At 40.8% G+C, this 15,319-nt stretch overlaps 1 pseudogene; it reads right to left on the reverse strand.

Moving 5' to 3' along the window:
- Positions 1 to 2,713: 2,713 nt before the first annotated feature.
- LOC116593477 overlaps positions 2,714 to 15,319 on the reverse strand; it is a 54,623-nt pseudogene continuing 42,017 nt past the window's right edge.

Consider the following 15,319-nt stretch of genomic DNA (forward strand, 5'->3'; position numbering starts at 1 on the left):
AGAAAAATGAACATATATAGTTTCAGTTCAGGTATGTGCATAGATATATTCTTTTTGAAAAAAGAGAAAGGAAAAGATAAAGGAAGGGAGAACACTCTAGTTATCATTTTGGTAATTTCCATTTTACATATACATCTCCATAACCTCACATTATTGGATTAAAACACTTTTTGTTTAAAAGACTTTTTTTTTTTTTTCTTTTTAAAGAAAGACTTCTGGTGCTAGGCTCCCATGTTATGATTTTCTTATACAGGAGTGGGTAAAATTACCCTCCCCCTCCCCCCAGTTTCTTCTTTGGTCTCTATTTGATAATGCCATTACTGCCCCCACACATATTCTTCCTGCTTGTGCAAGCAAAAATATGATCCTAGAAATATGGAATTTTAATCCCAGGATTTAATAAAGAGCACTAGCATCAAGAGAGTTACGTCTTTTTCTGGGAGTAGTGAAATGTTGGAAAAATGTGTTAATCTCTGTTTATTACTTCTTCCATTCTTTATGTAAGAATGGATCAGTAATACTTGACCTCATAAGAAAGGGATAAAAATCATGGGGATAAATAGAACTACCTGCATCACTGAAAGGCAGGGATTAGTGCAGAGTTTATTCTTTTCTCTTTGGAAAACCTAAGGTGAAATCAATAAGTGGTCTAGATCAAGGAGAGGATTTCTTAGGCTCCTGGCTGACCTGCCCTTCTGTCCACCCTCTCGTTGTCCCAACTAATCCCTGTGATTGAGAAACCTCTTGTTTTTTTACAAAAGTCCCACATTCATTTGGGATCAGATCTTTTGGGTCATCTTTAAAGACTTTAAAATTTTCCATTTTGAAACACGGTGACTTTGATTCTGAGGGAGGCCAAGAGAACGGTTTTTCATACAGTTTCTTAGCTTTTTCTCAGGAACAGAGAATTAGATTTAATTTTTTGGCAATGCTACTTCATAGGAAATATTATATTCATCCACTGGGGTGCACAGAATGTCTAATTTTTTTTTTTTTTTTGTGATGTTAGAAATTCTTGGTGTTCAAGACCTAGATACATTATTTCATTGTGAGTTGCAAAATGGTTTAGGTAAAATGAGATATTTAGAAAAGTCTCTGAGATGTTTAAAATACTATGCAAATATAAAATTACATCAATATTTGATTTTCTGAAGAAGAAGGAGGAGGTAGAGGAAGAAGAAGGGGAGGAGGAGGGGAATGGAGAAGAGGAGAAGGGGGAGAAGGAGGAGCAAGGGGAAGGGGAGGTGGGGAAGAAGAAGGAGGAGGAAGGGGAGGAGGAGGGTGAGGAGAAGACCCATATAAATTAAAAATAAAAAGTAAATAGACAAAATTCCTCCTCAAAAATGGTTTGGGTTGAGAATCCTTTCATCAAGGGGACAGCAACTGAAAGATAATTTGGCTTCTGAATCAAATATAGGTCCATTTACCCTCCTTTCCTCTTCCCAATCATCCATTTAAGGAATGTTGGAGACAGGAAGAAACCCACAGTAGGGCTAAAAATGAGAGGGGACATCATCAATAAGAGTTCTGTACCATCACCCCCCACAGAACATTGATTTTAGCAGTTATGGATGAGAGTACCCTGGGGGAGTTGGAGAGTCCAGTGGGGAAGTCCCAGCACACTGTGTGGGGTGGGGGAGATCTGAGAATAGATGCACTGAAGAGGGTGAGAAGAATATTTTCACTTTGCTTTCATCACTCTCCCCCAAGGTGGCACAGTTTGGTGCCAGCGGAAACCCCCATGGCCTGTGATTTTTCCCAAGAAGGGAAGTGAGAACTTACTGAATGAGTGCCCCATTAAAATTTGGCTTGGTCATGTGACTTGCCTTAGCCAATAGAATACAAATGGAACTTACATACTCTTCATTTTAGTTAAAGCTTTAAGAGCCCTTGCTTGATTCAGCTATTTCTCTTTCCCCTCTTCCACGAGAATAGTTTATACTCATAACATTACATTGAGGGAGAATCTGTTATTCCCATTTCTTTGGGAGGAATCTGAGGCCGAGAGGTTAGGTAACTCTCCTTCTCACTCAGCGGGTGAGGAAAGGATGGAGTCTGAATTTGTCTCTAGGCAATCTGGTGCCTGTGTTTAGACTTAAACCACTGCACGATACTGTCTGTTTCCAACACATTCTTTTTTTTTTTTCTTTTTTAAAGATTTTATTTATTTATTTGACAGAGGAGAGAGATCACAAGTAGGCGGACAGGCAGGCAGAGAGAGGGAGAGGAAGGGAAGCAAGCTCCCTACTGAGCAGAGAGCCCAAAGCTGGGCTCAATCCCAGGACCCTAGGATCATGACCTGAGCCAAAGGCAGACACTTTAACCCACTGAGCCACCCAGGCGCCCCTCCAACACATTCTCTTATTTCAATTATTTTAGTCTCTTCTGAAGTCCATTTTTGATGTCTTAGCTGAGAGACAAAGACAAATATTTCCGGTTTCCTCTCAAAAAATCTCTCTCTAAGCAAAGGGTTCCTAGACCAATGGATGAGTTTTTTCTTGAGGTCTCTCAGAATGTAAGCTATTATCAGTTATTCCCTGTTTGACTTTATAGGCAATATCCACAGCTGAACTCTAAGTAGATTTGTTACACATCTGTCTTCTTCACATTATTTAAAATAATATAATTCTTTATGTGAACATGTAGTTAATATTTGATAAGTAAACAACAGAACAAATGATAGCTTGAACAGAGACTTACATTTATTCAACAAGCTTCTTTGATGTCTGTTTCACAGAGACAAACAACTCCATTTCTTTTAAACAGAAGTACAGGACAGGAAATCAGCAAAATACAGAGCCTACTTATGGTCTTCAAACATTGCCATACTCTGCATCTATGGAAAAAAGAGAAACATAGGAAGGTTGTGGGATTTTCTCAGGAAGACTCCCTCAGTTGAGCCTGGGGAGCAGAGGGGACTAGAACAGAGGTTGGCACACTTTGGCTGTGAAAGGCCACATGGTAAATATTTTGGATGGTATAGGCCATGTGGACTCTGTCACAGCTACTCAACTTTTGAAAGCAGTTATAAAAAATAATGTAATGAGTGTGGCTCTGTTCCAATAAACACTTCATTTATAAAGATAGACATTGGGCTAGACTTTGTCAGAAGGAAACAAATCAGCTGTGATGGAAAATGTTGCCTAATAGAGCTATCTTATCAACAAATAAGCAAACAATGCTTATTGTCTTTACTAATAATGGTGTGAATAACTGAAGTTGGAGTCTACCTACAGAGTAAGTGCTTTTCTCCACAGTTTTCTGTGTGAGAATGTGCCCAATGAAGGGTGTAGGAAAAGACTTGTAGAGGATTTTAAATTTAAAAGGAAGTTTAGGGAGCACTATTCCTGTGGAGTTATGGTCCTGGCATGTGATCTCTTACCTGTGGTGCAGGAGGCAATGTACTCAACAATGGCTGACTCGTCTGAAGGAATCGTTGGATGAAAGGAGACCCCCCCAAAAAAAAACTCTATAAACTGGAACACATATTAAGTCTGTCCACTTTACTTGTGGGGAAAAGTACATCATATCAGAATTGTCAAAACTGCATAAATATACAAGTGTTGAACAGGATGGTTAAAATATCTATATTCTAACACTTATTTTTAATAAACTGCTTTTCCTCACTGTATTATCATTGTATGTGTATTACACTCTCTGTGTCTCTAAACTCTTTGAGAGTAGTGACCAAATATTATTTTTCTTTTTAAATTTCTAAGTTTCTGACTCAACAGATATTGATAAATTGGTTCTGGTAGTAGTTTCTACACTATGTATCTCAGAGAAGAGAGACAAATAGATGTACTACTGACTGGATGGACTAAAACTAGGGTCTGCTGTAACAACAAGATGCATTTCTTGGCTCTGGGTTGAGATTCTGTAGTTGTTTCGGTTTCCTTTGACTTACCTGTCTCATAGTAATCATAGACTAACAGTCACTGGCTTGAGGTCTCTTACTGGGATGTCTTGCAGAACCATGAAGGAAAAGCTGAGTGTCTGACTTGTTACCTAAAAGGAAAAGTGGGAGTAATGATGAGGCTAGAAAGCTTCCTTCCCTTTTCCCTGAGTAAATTATATTATTTTTTGTTCTCTGATTCTTATACAGTAGTGTCTTTTACATGAGCAAACATTTATGGGTGACAAGATGAGTTTTATTTTCTTATTTTTAAAAATATTTACTTATTTATGTTAGAGAGAGAGAGAGAGAGAGAAGGTGTAGAAGCAAGGGGAGGAGGCAGAGGAAGAGGGAGAATTCCAAGCAGACTCCCCCTGAAGTCTGATGTGTGGCTTGATCTCACAATACTGAGACCATGACCTGATCCACCTAGGTGCCCCCAAGATGGGTTTTATACACAACTTTGGAAACACTTTACCATGAACAAAATTCCCCTGATTTTCTCCTAAACACCTGAAAACCCATATTCTCCTGTCATCTTCTGTGTGAGATTAACTCTCTGAGCCCATGTGAATGGTTTCTAAGATGCAGAGGTACCATTTGTAATTATTCAACTATTCTACTTGTGTGCCAGATAAATAATTTCTTTTGCTTTATAGTCAGATTTGAAGATATTCATGAGGTCTAGATTTTATTTTCTCTTATATAGTGATTTATTAGAAATGTTTACACTATCATTGATCAGTCACCATGTGGTATATTTATTCTTTTGGGGGAGGTCTTCAAAATAACAGACACAATAAACCTTTTGTTCTATTGGTTTTCTACTTGAAATTTCATAGAAATACTCATTTTCCAATTTTAACATAATTAGAGAGAACAGTAGACTCCATGGATCTAAAAGGAGATTTCTGTTCTCTTAGAATAAAGGAACTTCTTGGAAGGGTGCTACTAGTTACTGCTTTCCTCATACTACTTATTTTCTAGTGAAGAGACCTACTTAAAAAGACCACTAATATGTATAGTGTCAGCCAAAATGTCAGAACTCTTACCTGTTCCACACAAATGAGGACATGGTTATTCCTTACTTCCATCCTGCTCACATGGCTAGATCTCTCAAGCTGAGGAAAATCAGCAAATTTAAAGTTAGAAAATGAAAGCAGATTGTAGTAAGGGACAGATGTCTAAATGATATCAGGGAAGGATTCCTATAAATCATTTTCATGATTAAATAGCTGGGTTACATTAAAGACATAAAAGATGGGTGAGGGGTAGGAATCAGATTTGGATACGGCCAACATTGTTGTGTCTTGACTGTGAAAAAACCATTTAGCTTTCTGTGAAGAGACAGAAGCCAGGTATTTTCAGATCAGGATTTCCTTCATGCCTCAATATCCAAGTAACAATTAGACCCTCTGGCATCTGCGATGAATCTAGTCAGATTAACTTTATCACTGCCGAATTTTTTAGAGCATTTCAGCCAATTTGGTACTTAATCATAGTTTGTCTTTCTTGCATTGTTACAGTAAAATAAAGTTTCATGCCTATGTGCTTTAAATCCCTAACTAGCCTGTGTATGGCTCAAGGAGAGGGGCTCCTCTTGGGTTTCTCCAGTATCACAAGAGTCCCTCAATTAGAGACAAACAAGCAATTACTGAAATGAATTTCCTGGATTTTGGAAAAATATTTCGTGAGGCAGGATGCTATAAATAAGGCTTTAATATTGATACGGTCTTAGTTTGAAGATACAGAGTATCCTTTTGTATGAGATCTATTAGGCTTAAAACACACCTACCATTTTTACTGTTGGTTTCAAGGGGATAAAACCGGACACTGTCTGTCAGGGACCGCCTGTGGCCAAGGAAGTCCCCGCCATTACAAGATGGCACCTGGCCAGGTGCCAAAACAAACCTCCATGTAAACAAGTTGATATCGGCGACGGCCCATGTTGGGGAGGAAAAGCAGACATTGGATAGACTAATTAGGGGAAGCTTAGCAGCAGGTCTGTGATTGGATGTCTTGAGAATTTCTGTCTTCTGATAGGGTGCCCTACTGCATATAAGCAAGTATGGTATGATAATAAAGGAGAAGCAACATTAACAAGATACCAGGCTACGTGTCGTTCTTGCGGGTGGAGAACGATAATTGGTGCCGAAACCCGGGATATATTAAGAAAAATAGAAAAACCTTGCAAGGGAGAAGTCCGCAGGTAAGCGGGGTAAAACCATGACAAAAGTGGTGGGAAACTTGTACAAGTCCGCAATAAGAAGCGGGGCGGCCTTAGAGCCGGGATTTAGCTGCGAGTATATGCTGAACAACCATTAGGTTGGGATTCTAATTATGGGATCTGGACTGTCAAAGTCGAGGTTAGAGGGTTCCCTAAAGTACCTTCTAAAGGCCAATGGTATGCCGTTAAAAACGAAAACCGCTAGGACATTCTTGAATACAGTTGAGACAGTGGCGCCTTGGTTTCTGGACGAGGGCTTGCTAAATATCCCCCAATGGGGCCATTTAGGCGAGGATTTTAAGAAGGGGGATAAAAACAAACCATTGCCACCGGGAACGTTAGTTATATGGACTCTAGTCAGAGGGTGCCTGGGAGGATGTAAGCCGATATGTGACTCAGCTATTCAGGAGGGCGCTGAGGCACTCGAGGAAGTGAAAGAAGAACGCTCATCTCGTGCTTCGGAAAGGAGTAGTTCTAGCGAAGGGGAAGAAGAAATGTCGGGGGAGGAGCTAGAGTGGAAGTTCAAATTAAAACTAGGCCCTCCCTGTTCAGCAGTGACCCCTAATGCTCCGCCTCCCTACAACCCCCTGGTGGAGGAGATAACATGTAAATGTCATCCCTCTGCCAATGAGGATTGGAAGACCGCATGGAGGGGGGCCAATAGCAGCTCGATGTTCCCAGTTCTAGAGGACCAAAATCATCAATGATATCACCAGCCCTTGGACTTTAAATTAGTTAAACAATTAAAGGAAGTGGTCATGCAGTATGGCTCTCAGGCAGCATTTACTATTTCTCTAGTGGAGTCCATAGCAGGCATGAATTTAATCCCCGAAGATTGGGGGAATTTAGCAAGGGCAGCCCTCTCTGGAGGGCAATATTTGGTCTGGAAGACAGCATGGCAAGAGCATTCCCAGGATGTTGCACGGCGTAATGCTGCGGCAGGCAATCCACAGTGGAATCTGGATATGCTTATGGGCATGGGGCCATCCACTGGTAAACATGACCAACTGCAATACAACCCTGCCGTATACATGCAGATTGCGGCTGCTGCTACCAAAGCATGGAAGACCCTCCAGGGCAGTGGGGACTTGCAGGGTCAACTATCTAAGGTGATACAAGGACCAAATGAAGCATATGCTGATTTTGTTGCAAGATTGATGCAAACAGCTGGGAGAATATTTGAAGATGTTGACACAGCCATGCCTCTAATTAAACAACTGGCCTATGAGCAAGCCAATAAATGGTGTAAAAAGGCCATTAGACCATGGAAAGCTAAAGATTTAAGCACATACATCAAGGTATGCAGGGATATTAATGACAGCGTTATTCAAGGACAAGTACTTGCTTCAGCCATTACTCAAGGCCTTCAGGACATTCAGCTACCCCAACGTAAGGGCGCTAAAGGAAATTCTGGGGGATGCTACAAATGTGGAGCTCAGGGGCACTTTAAGCGAGAATGTCACGACAGCAAGGGTCCCCTAACAGCAAAGCAACCTGGCATATGTCCTAGGTGTAGCAAGGGTACACACTGGGCGAATGAATGTTGTGCAGTAAAAGATATTCAAGGTAATCCACTACCCCCAAGGAATTCAAAAAACGGGAAATGGGGCCCATCACCCCAGGGCCCTCAAATGTATGGGGTGCTTCAACAGGTAGCCCGCACGCATTACCCACTAACGAACCAAGACAGGCTACAAAAGGAAGCGCCGGATTGGACATCCACGCCACCACCAGACTCGTACTAACCCCCGAGATGGGAAACCAGGTGGTGGAATCGGATTTTAAGGGCCCACTGCCTGTGAACATTGTAGGCCTATTATTAGGGCATAGCTCCACAGCCCTTGCCAGATTAATAGTACACCCCGGAGTAATTGATGCTGATTATACAGGAATAGTCAAAATATTAGTGTTTTCCCCTCGTGGCATTACAGTTATCAGTCCAGGTGATAAAATAGCACAAATTATAGTGTTACCAAGCTGTCATAAACTATTCCCCAACACAGAAAAATCCCGTGGACAGAGGGGTTTTGGCTCCACTGGCCTGCCCCTCGCATGTCTAACACTTGGAATGGAGGATAGACCTCTTTATTCTCTGTGGATCAGAAATAAAAAATTTATGGGCCTTCTGGATACCAGGGGCTGATCATAGTATCATTAGTGAAGTTGATTGGCCAAAAGATTGGCCCCTACAAAGGGCTGATCAAACCCTTAGAGGCCTAGGGGTTGCCCAAAGTCCTATGTGTAGTGCTGCTACCTTACCATGGAAGGATGATGAAGGTCATACCGGCCTGGTTCAGCCATATGTACTTAAGATCCCTATATCTCTCTGGGGAAGAGACATTCTTACTCAAATGGACCTAAAATTGACTACTGAAGCCTTTTACAGTGAGAAAGCTCGAAACCTCATGACTAAAGCTGGATATTCAGGAGTTGGAGGATTAGGGAGGAAAAATCAGGGTATTACAAATTCAGTACCCCTAAGTAATTATACCTCTGGGATTGGTGGACCGGGGTTGGGTTTGTAATAGGGGCCACTGAGCCTTTGAAAATTCAATGGCACGATGACAAGCCTGTGTGGGTTTCTCAGTGGCCCCTGCCCAAAGAAAAATACGAAGCAGCCCACACATTAGTGTATGGACAACTTGTTGCAGGACATATAAAGCCTTCCACTTCACCATGGAATACTCCTATCTTTGTCATTAAGAAAAAATCAGGTAAATGGCGGTTATTGCATGATTTGAGAGCAATCAATGCCCAAATGGTTATCATAGGACCAGTCCAATTAGGGTTACCCTTGGTATCTGCCCTCCCCTCGAGATGGCCTTCAATTGTTATAGATATCAAAGATTGCGTTTTTTCTATACCATTACACCCCAATGATAACCCCAGTTTGCATTTACCATACCCACTATTAATCATTCTGGTCCCGATCAGCGATTTGAATGCACAGTTCTTCCTCAGGGTATGGCTAACAGCCCCACAATGTGTCAACTTTATGTTGATCAGGCCTTGCAAAAAGTCAAGGAGCTCTATCCTTCGGTTTTGGTATACCACTATATGGATGATATACTACTTTGCCATAAACAGGAAGAACAGCTTGAAAAGGCCCTTGTTTCCCTTTTCGAATGTTTCAAACAGTTTGACTTGAATATAGCCCCAGAAAAAATTCAAAAAACAGTTATCAAGGTATACTTGGGCACCAAGCTTGACAGCACAAAGGTCAAGCCCTTGAAAATCACTTTGCGAACTGATTCATTAAAGACATTAAATGATTTTCAAAAACTCCTGGGAGATATTAACTGGATCAGGCCATACCTAAAACTCACTAATCAGGAACTACAGTCCCTGTTCGAGACATTGAAAGGAGACTCTGACTTGAACTCCCCCTGTATTTTATCTGAACAAGCTCAAGAAGCTGTTAAATTGATTCAAAATAGACTTGAGACTGCCCAAGTTGATAGAATTAATTACTCTAAAACCCTACATTATTGTGTTCTTGCAGTAGAGCACACGCCCACTGCTGTTTTTTGGCAGGAAGGTCCCATCTCCTGGGTCAATTTAGCTTACTCTCCAGGAAAAGTTCTGCCATGGTATCCCAATGCCATAGCTAAAATCATATTGAAAGGATAAAAACTTAGCATCACTGCATTTGGCAAACAACCTGACGTCATCCTAACTCCCTATACACAAGAGCAGTTAACTTGCTTAGCAGCATGTGATGATGATTGGGCCATTACCATGACTATCTCAACTGCAAAATTTGACAATCATTATCCAGCAAACCCATGGCTGCAATTTAGTCTTACTCACCCATTAATTTATCCAAGGGTTACACGTCAATCACCTTTGGATAATGCAAAACTCGTTTTTACTGATGGTTCTAAAAATGGGGTGGGCGCTGTGGTTACCCAAGATAACACTTGGACCTTTTTATTTCAAAGCTCCTCCCCTCAAATTATAAAGCTATTTGCAGTCATTAAAGCCTTTCAGTTATTTCATGATACACCTTTTAACTTGTTATCAGACAGCGAATATGTTGTCCAAGCTGTCTCCATCCTGGAAAACGTAGGTCACATCTGCACCAAATCCACCATTACAGAAACTTTAAAGAATCTCCAACACATTATATGGGACAGAAAGGTACCCTTTTATATAGGGCATATCAGGGCACATAGGCTCTCCCCGGCCCCTTGACGGAAGGCAATCGCACTGCAGACATGTTAACCAAAGAGCAATTTATCTTCACTTTAATGGAAAATATTCAACAAGCAAAACAATTTCACAAGCTATTTCATGTTAATGCTCTTACTCTCAGACTTAAATTCAACATAACAAAAGCTCAAGCTAGGGACATTGTAGTCTCTTGTAAAAACTGTGTTACCCTCTTGCCATCCCCCTCCTTAGGAGTTAACCCACGAGGCCTGTTACCCAACCATATATGGCAAATGGATGTTACTCACATCTCTGAATTTGGTAAACTAAAATATGTGCATGTTTCCGTGGACACATGTTCTGGTGTCATATTCGCCTCTATCCATGCTGGGGAAAAATCCAAAGATGTTATTTCCCACTGCCTTCAAGCCTTCGCCGCTTGGGGTAAACCTCGACAAATAAAAACAGACAATGGACCTGCATACACCTCACAAGTATTCCACGGTTTCCTTACTCAACTAAACATTACCCTAAATCATGGTATTCCCTACAATCCTCAAGGACAAGCCATCATGGAACGTGCCCACTTAACCATCAAACAAACTCTTTTAAAACAAAAAGGGGGAATAGGGGACATGTTCCGGTCCAAGACAAACTAAATACAATTCTATTTATTTTAAATTTTTTGATGCTCGATAAAAACGGTCAAGCGGCAGCTGAAAGACATTCAGCCCATATGGATTCTTCCCCCAAGCCCTTAGTTCTTTGGAAGGATAGCCTTACGGGACAATGGAAAGGCCCGGATCCTGTATTAATCTGGAGCAGAGGTTCCATTTGTGTTTTCCCACAGGACAAAGAAGTGCTGATTTGGATTCCAGAGAGATTGGTCCGGAAGGCCCCTGAGAACGAATATGAGGACAGAGGAAGCCGTGATCCTCCTACTGTCGTGAGGGACTCTGATATTCCTAATTCCCCCGACAGCAACACGTGAATTATGGGCTATTCTGAAAGCTTGGCCCTATCCTTTACCTTTAACTAATTCTTCCTTTATCTTTCCCCCATTCTTCACTACCAATCAAACCCTAGGCTTACCACAGTGCATAAATCCGATGATTCTAGCTGAAATACTGAGTGTTGGTTGTATTGTTCCTTTTTCTGCGCTCTGTGTTACCCCTGTAAAATTCTCTAACCTTAGTCAGATTAGCAATTCCTCCCGACTGCTCTCCCGATATTTGCAAGGCACCTGGTCTGAAGACTTTCAAAATTTTACACGGAGCCTTCTTGCTGAGATCACTAAGGCTAATAGTACTTGTGTACGGCCTGCATCATTTCCAGACATACTAAATGCACTCGGCAATGTTTTTAACTTTACTAAACAATGGGCTGGAACAATTGGTCTGCTTGTCCTTCTCCTCATTGGCATGCTACTTCTTACTAAGAAAATATGTCAGTGGAGACGACAACATTGAGAGCAAAAGCGAGCCCTAGTACAAGCTCTGCTGGCGATTGAAGCTGGAACATCCCCCAAATATGGTTAAGCATGCTGGGTCGGTAGTCAAGGACGGGTAAGATCAGCAGAGAGACATACCAACCTAAGACAGGACAGAGATCTTTGCTATCTCATGTCTAATGATGGGTAAGATGTCTTCTACTGTTGACAACCTAAGACAGGTACAATCCCTGCCATAAAACAAAAAAGGGGGAGATGTCGGGGACCACCTGTGGCCAAGGAAGTCCCCGCCATTACAAGATGGCGCCTGGCCAGGTGCCAAAACAAACCTCCACGTAAACAAGTTGATATCGACGACGGCCCATGTGGTGGAGGAAAAGCAGACATTGGATAGACTAATTAGGGGAAGCTTAGCAGCAGGTCTGTGATTGGATGTCTTGAGAATTTCTGTCTTCTGATAGGGTGCCCTACTGCATATAAGCAAGTATGGTATGATAATAAAGGAGAAGCAACATTAACAAGATACCAAGCTATGTGTCGTTCTTGCAGGTCGAGAATGATAACTGTCTTCACATCAACAGTCACCATATTGGAAACAGGATGGCTCCCTGTGTAACTGTAGTGTCAAAGGAAAAAGGAATTAGGGCTTTGTATGTGAAAGAAAGCCAGAGTCCCTCCTTCAAGACCTACCATACACATGCCTAGCTTCATGAAGTTTTCTGTAACATTTTAACTCCTAGAAATCTCTGTTCCATGGACATGTATGACATTGGTGTTTGGAACTCTGAATGTACGTCAGATCTATAGCTTACTAAAATCATAAATGTTCAAATCTCAGTCCAAACTATCAAATCAGAATCTTTGGAATGGAAGCTTGGTAATCTGCATCGCCAGTTTTTGGACACTCCATTTATACTATACAGTTTTTATTTTGTAGGTATTTCTTTTCTATTTTTTTTAAAAGGTTTTATTTATTTATTTGACAGAGAGAGAGATCACAAGTAGGCAGAGAGGCAGAGAGAGAGAGGAGGAAGCAGGCTCCCCACTGAGCAGAGGGCCCGATGCGGGGCTCGATCCCAGGACCCTGGGATTGCAACCTGAGCCAAAGTCAGAGGCTTTAACCTACTGAGCCACACAGGCACCCCTATTTCTTTTCTATTTTTAGTTAACCTGAATGCAGCATGTCTCCAGAGAAGTTCCAAAGTGTTGTGAGATCAGATAGACTCTTAAGCTTTATACTTTGAATAAACCCATATTTACTAATTAGGTTGGTTGTCTGAAATAAAATTTGTTTTACAATATCAATATCATTAGCAGTAGACACATAGTACTATATGCTGTTGTATTTTCTTAGGATTCCTATAAGATTTTTTAAAATTAAGGATTTATTTATTTATTTATTTGAGAGGAGAGAGAGAGAGAGGGAGAGAGCATATGCGAGTAGCTGGATGCTCATCTGATTGAGCTACCCATGAGCCCCAAATTCCTATAGGTTTTTGATGGGTTATTATAGGGCAATTTATGTATTTTACATTTAATTTATACCATTTATATTAACATCTGCTATTTATGTATTTGATTAGAAAAATAATAAAATAGAATTTAATTATTCAGAAGAGGTAAGGAAGACTTTACTTCAACCTAAAGTACAAATCTTTGTGGAAAGTAATTTTTAAAAAAAAGATTTTATTAATTCATTCAACAGAGAGAGAGAGAGCATGAGCAGGGGGTAGGAGCAAGAAGAGAGGGAAAAGCAGCTCCCCCACTGAGCAGGAAGCCTGGTATAGAGCTCAATCCCAGGACCTGGGATCATGACCTGAGATGAAGGCAGTTGCTTAGACGACTAAGCCGCCCCAGCGCCCGAAAGGAACTCATTCTTCAGCAGTGAGTTGAACAAAAAATTTGTGTAAAAGTAGGAATTTATTAGAACATTTGAATGGTCTACATTTTTTATTTGACAGCTTAAGACCAGACTTTGCTTTTAAATGTTTTTAAAGTTACTGAAACTTTAAGACAAAAAAATTGCTAGAGAAAAGGATCACTTTGTAATGTATATAAGGCTAACTTCATTAGTAGATATATCAATTTTAAATTATATCCACCTAACAGCATAGCTTCCAAATATATTTTTAATTACTAAAGTTTCCAGATAGCTTTTAGACTCAGGATTATGTGATTCAGTCAGAAGTCTTACTTGACATTCAGTGAGATCTGGAAGCTGGTGTGAGCTTTGGGTCCATCACAAGTATGGGGTATAGTCTGCACCTTCAAGGCAAATGGGGAGTCCTCCTTCTCTGGAAGAATATTGTATCTCATGGATGTCTGTGGAACACCAAACACACCGTCAGCTTCTCTCCTTACCTGGGACTCCTCACTTTTTCATCATTCAACTTTTCTGATTTGCCCTTTACTTGTCCAGGAAGGAGAGATCAGAGCTCCCCTTTCATTCAGTAAGGTTAAACTTTCCCACATAACTGGAGTCTTACCTGAAGATACACACATCTGTCTCCAGTCACTGTTATAGAATATTCTCTAGGCAGCTCTGGCAATGAGACCTGATGCCGCAACAGGAGGTTGTTGTCGTCCACTTGGAAATTTGTGACAAATGACTGTGAATTCTGGATGGTCACCTGTGCAGCTTCCCCAGTCCTAGTGCAGGTGGCTGTTCCATATCTGGATAAAGCCTGGAGAGCCACCACTGTGTCCTGGAAATGTCATAACCCACTTCCACAGAGTAAGTTTTTGGTAGCAGGGATTTCCCCCCAAAGTCTGTGTTGGTTACCACGATGGGATGCTGGCTTTTCCCCCTGAAGTATACACCTACTCATTTTTTTTCCTTTCTCATTGCCTTTCAGGCCTCATCAAACTTATGCTATAGTTTCTGTAAATGAAATACAAGATTATTGATGTGAATTAGCCCCGCCACTTATTTTCCCTTATATTGGTTTTGTCCTAAGGGATTATTCTCTCTTTCTAGAAGATGCAGCCTGCTCTTTTTCATCAATAGTCCTCTTGGCTTTATCTTTCAAAGACTGGGTCAAAAAATCAGCAAGCTAGGAAAAAGAGTGACTGGTGTTAATGTAGATAGAAGAATGAGAGAAACTGGCTACGAGTAGTCATATGACACAGCTGAACTTTCCCAACCTTCTTTTCTTCTTTTATACAGCTTATTTTACATTCTCTACACCTAATTTCTCTGAAAAACAGAAGTTTCACCAAGTTCATCCTAAATATTGAAAGAAGATTGTAGGAGTGAAAATTCAGATTCTCTGGATGTTTAACAAGAAAGGAAAATTCCAAGAACTTCAGCTTTGAAAAGGAAGCTCAGTTTAAAGAGGTCAGTCGCGGGGTAGGTAGAAAGGAGTGGAGAGCCTGAACAGGACTTCTTAATCATTCTATGAAGATCAAAGTGAACTCCACTTGGTCTACTTCCATTTAAATCGTACAATTTTCTGGCTCACCTTAGATAATTTCTTATTGGAAGAATCCTACAGATTTAGTCTGGAGCTTAGAACACTAATTCTTCTTCTTTTTTTTCTTTTTTTTTTCAAGATTTATTTTATTTATTTGGGGGGGGTTGGCAAAGGGAGAGGAA

Source organism: Mustela erminea, chromosome 6, assembly GCF_009829155.1.
Source record: "Mustela erminea isolate mMusErm1 chromosome 6, mMusErm1.Pri, whole genome shotgun sequence".
In the NCBI taxonomy this organism is placed as follows: domain Eukaryota; kingdom Metazoa; phylum Chordata; class Mammalia; order Carnivora; family Mustelidae; genus Mustela; species Mustela erminea.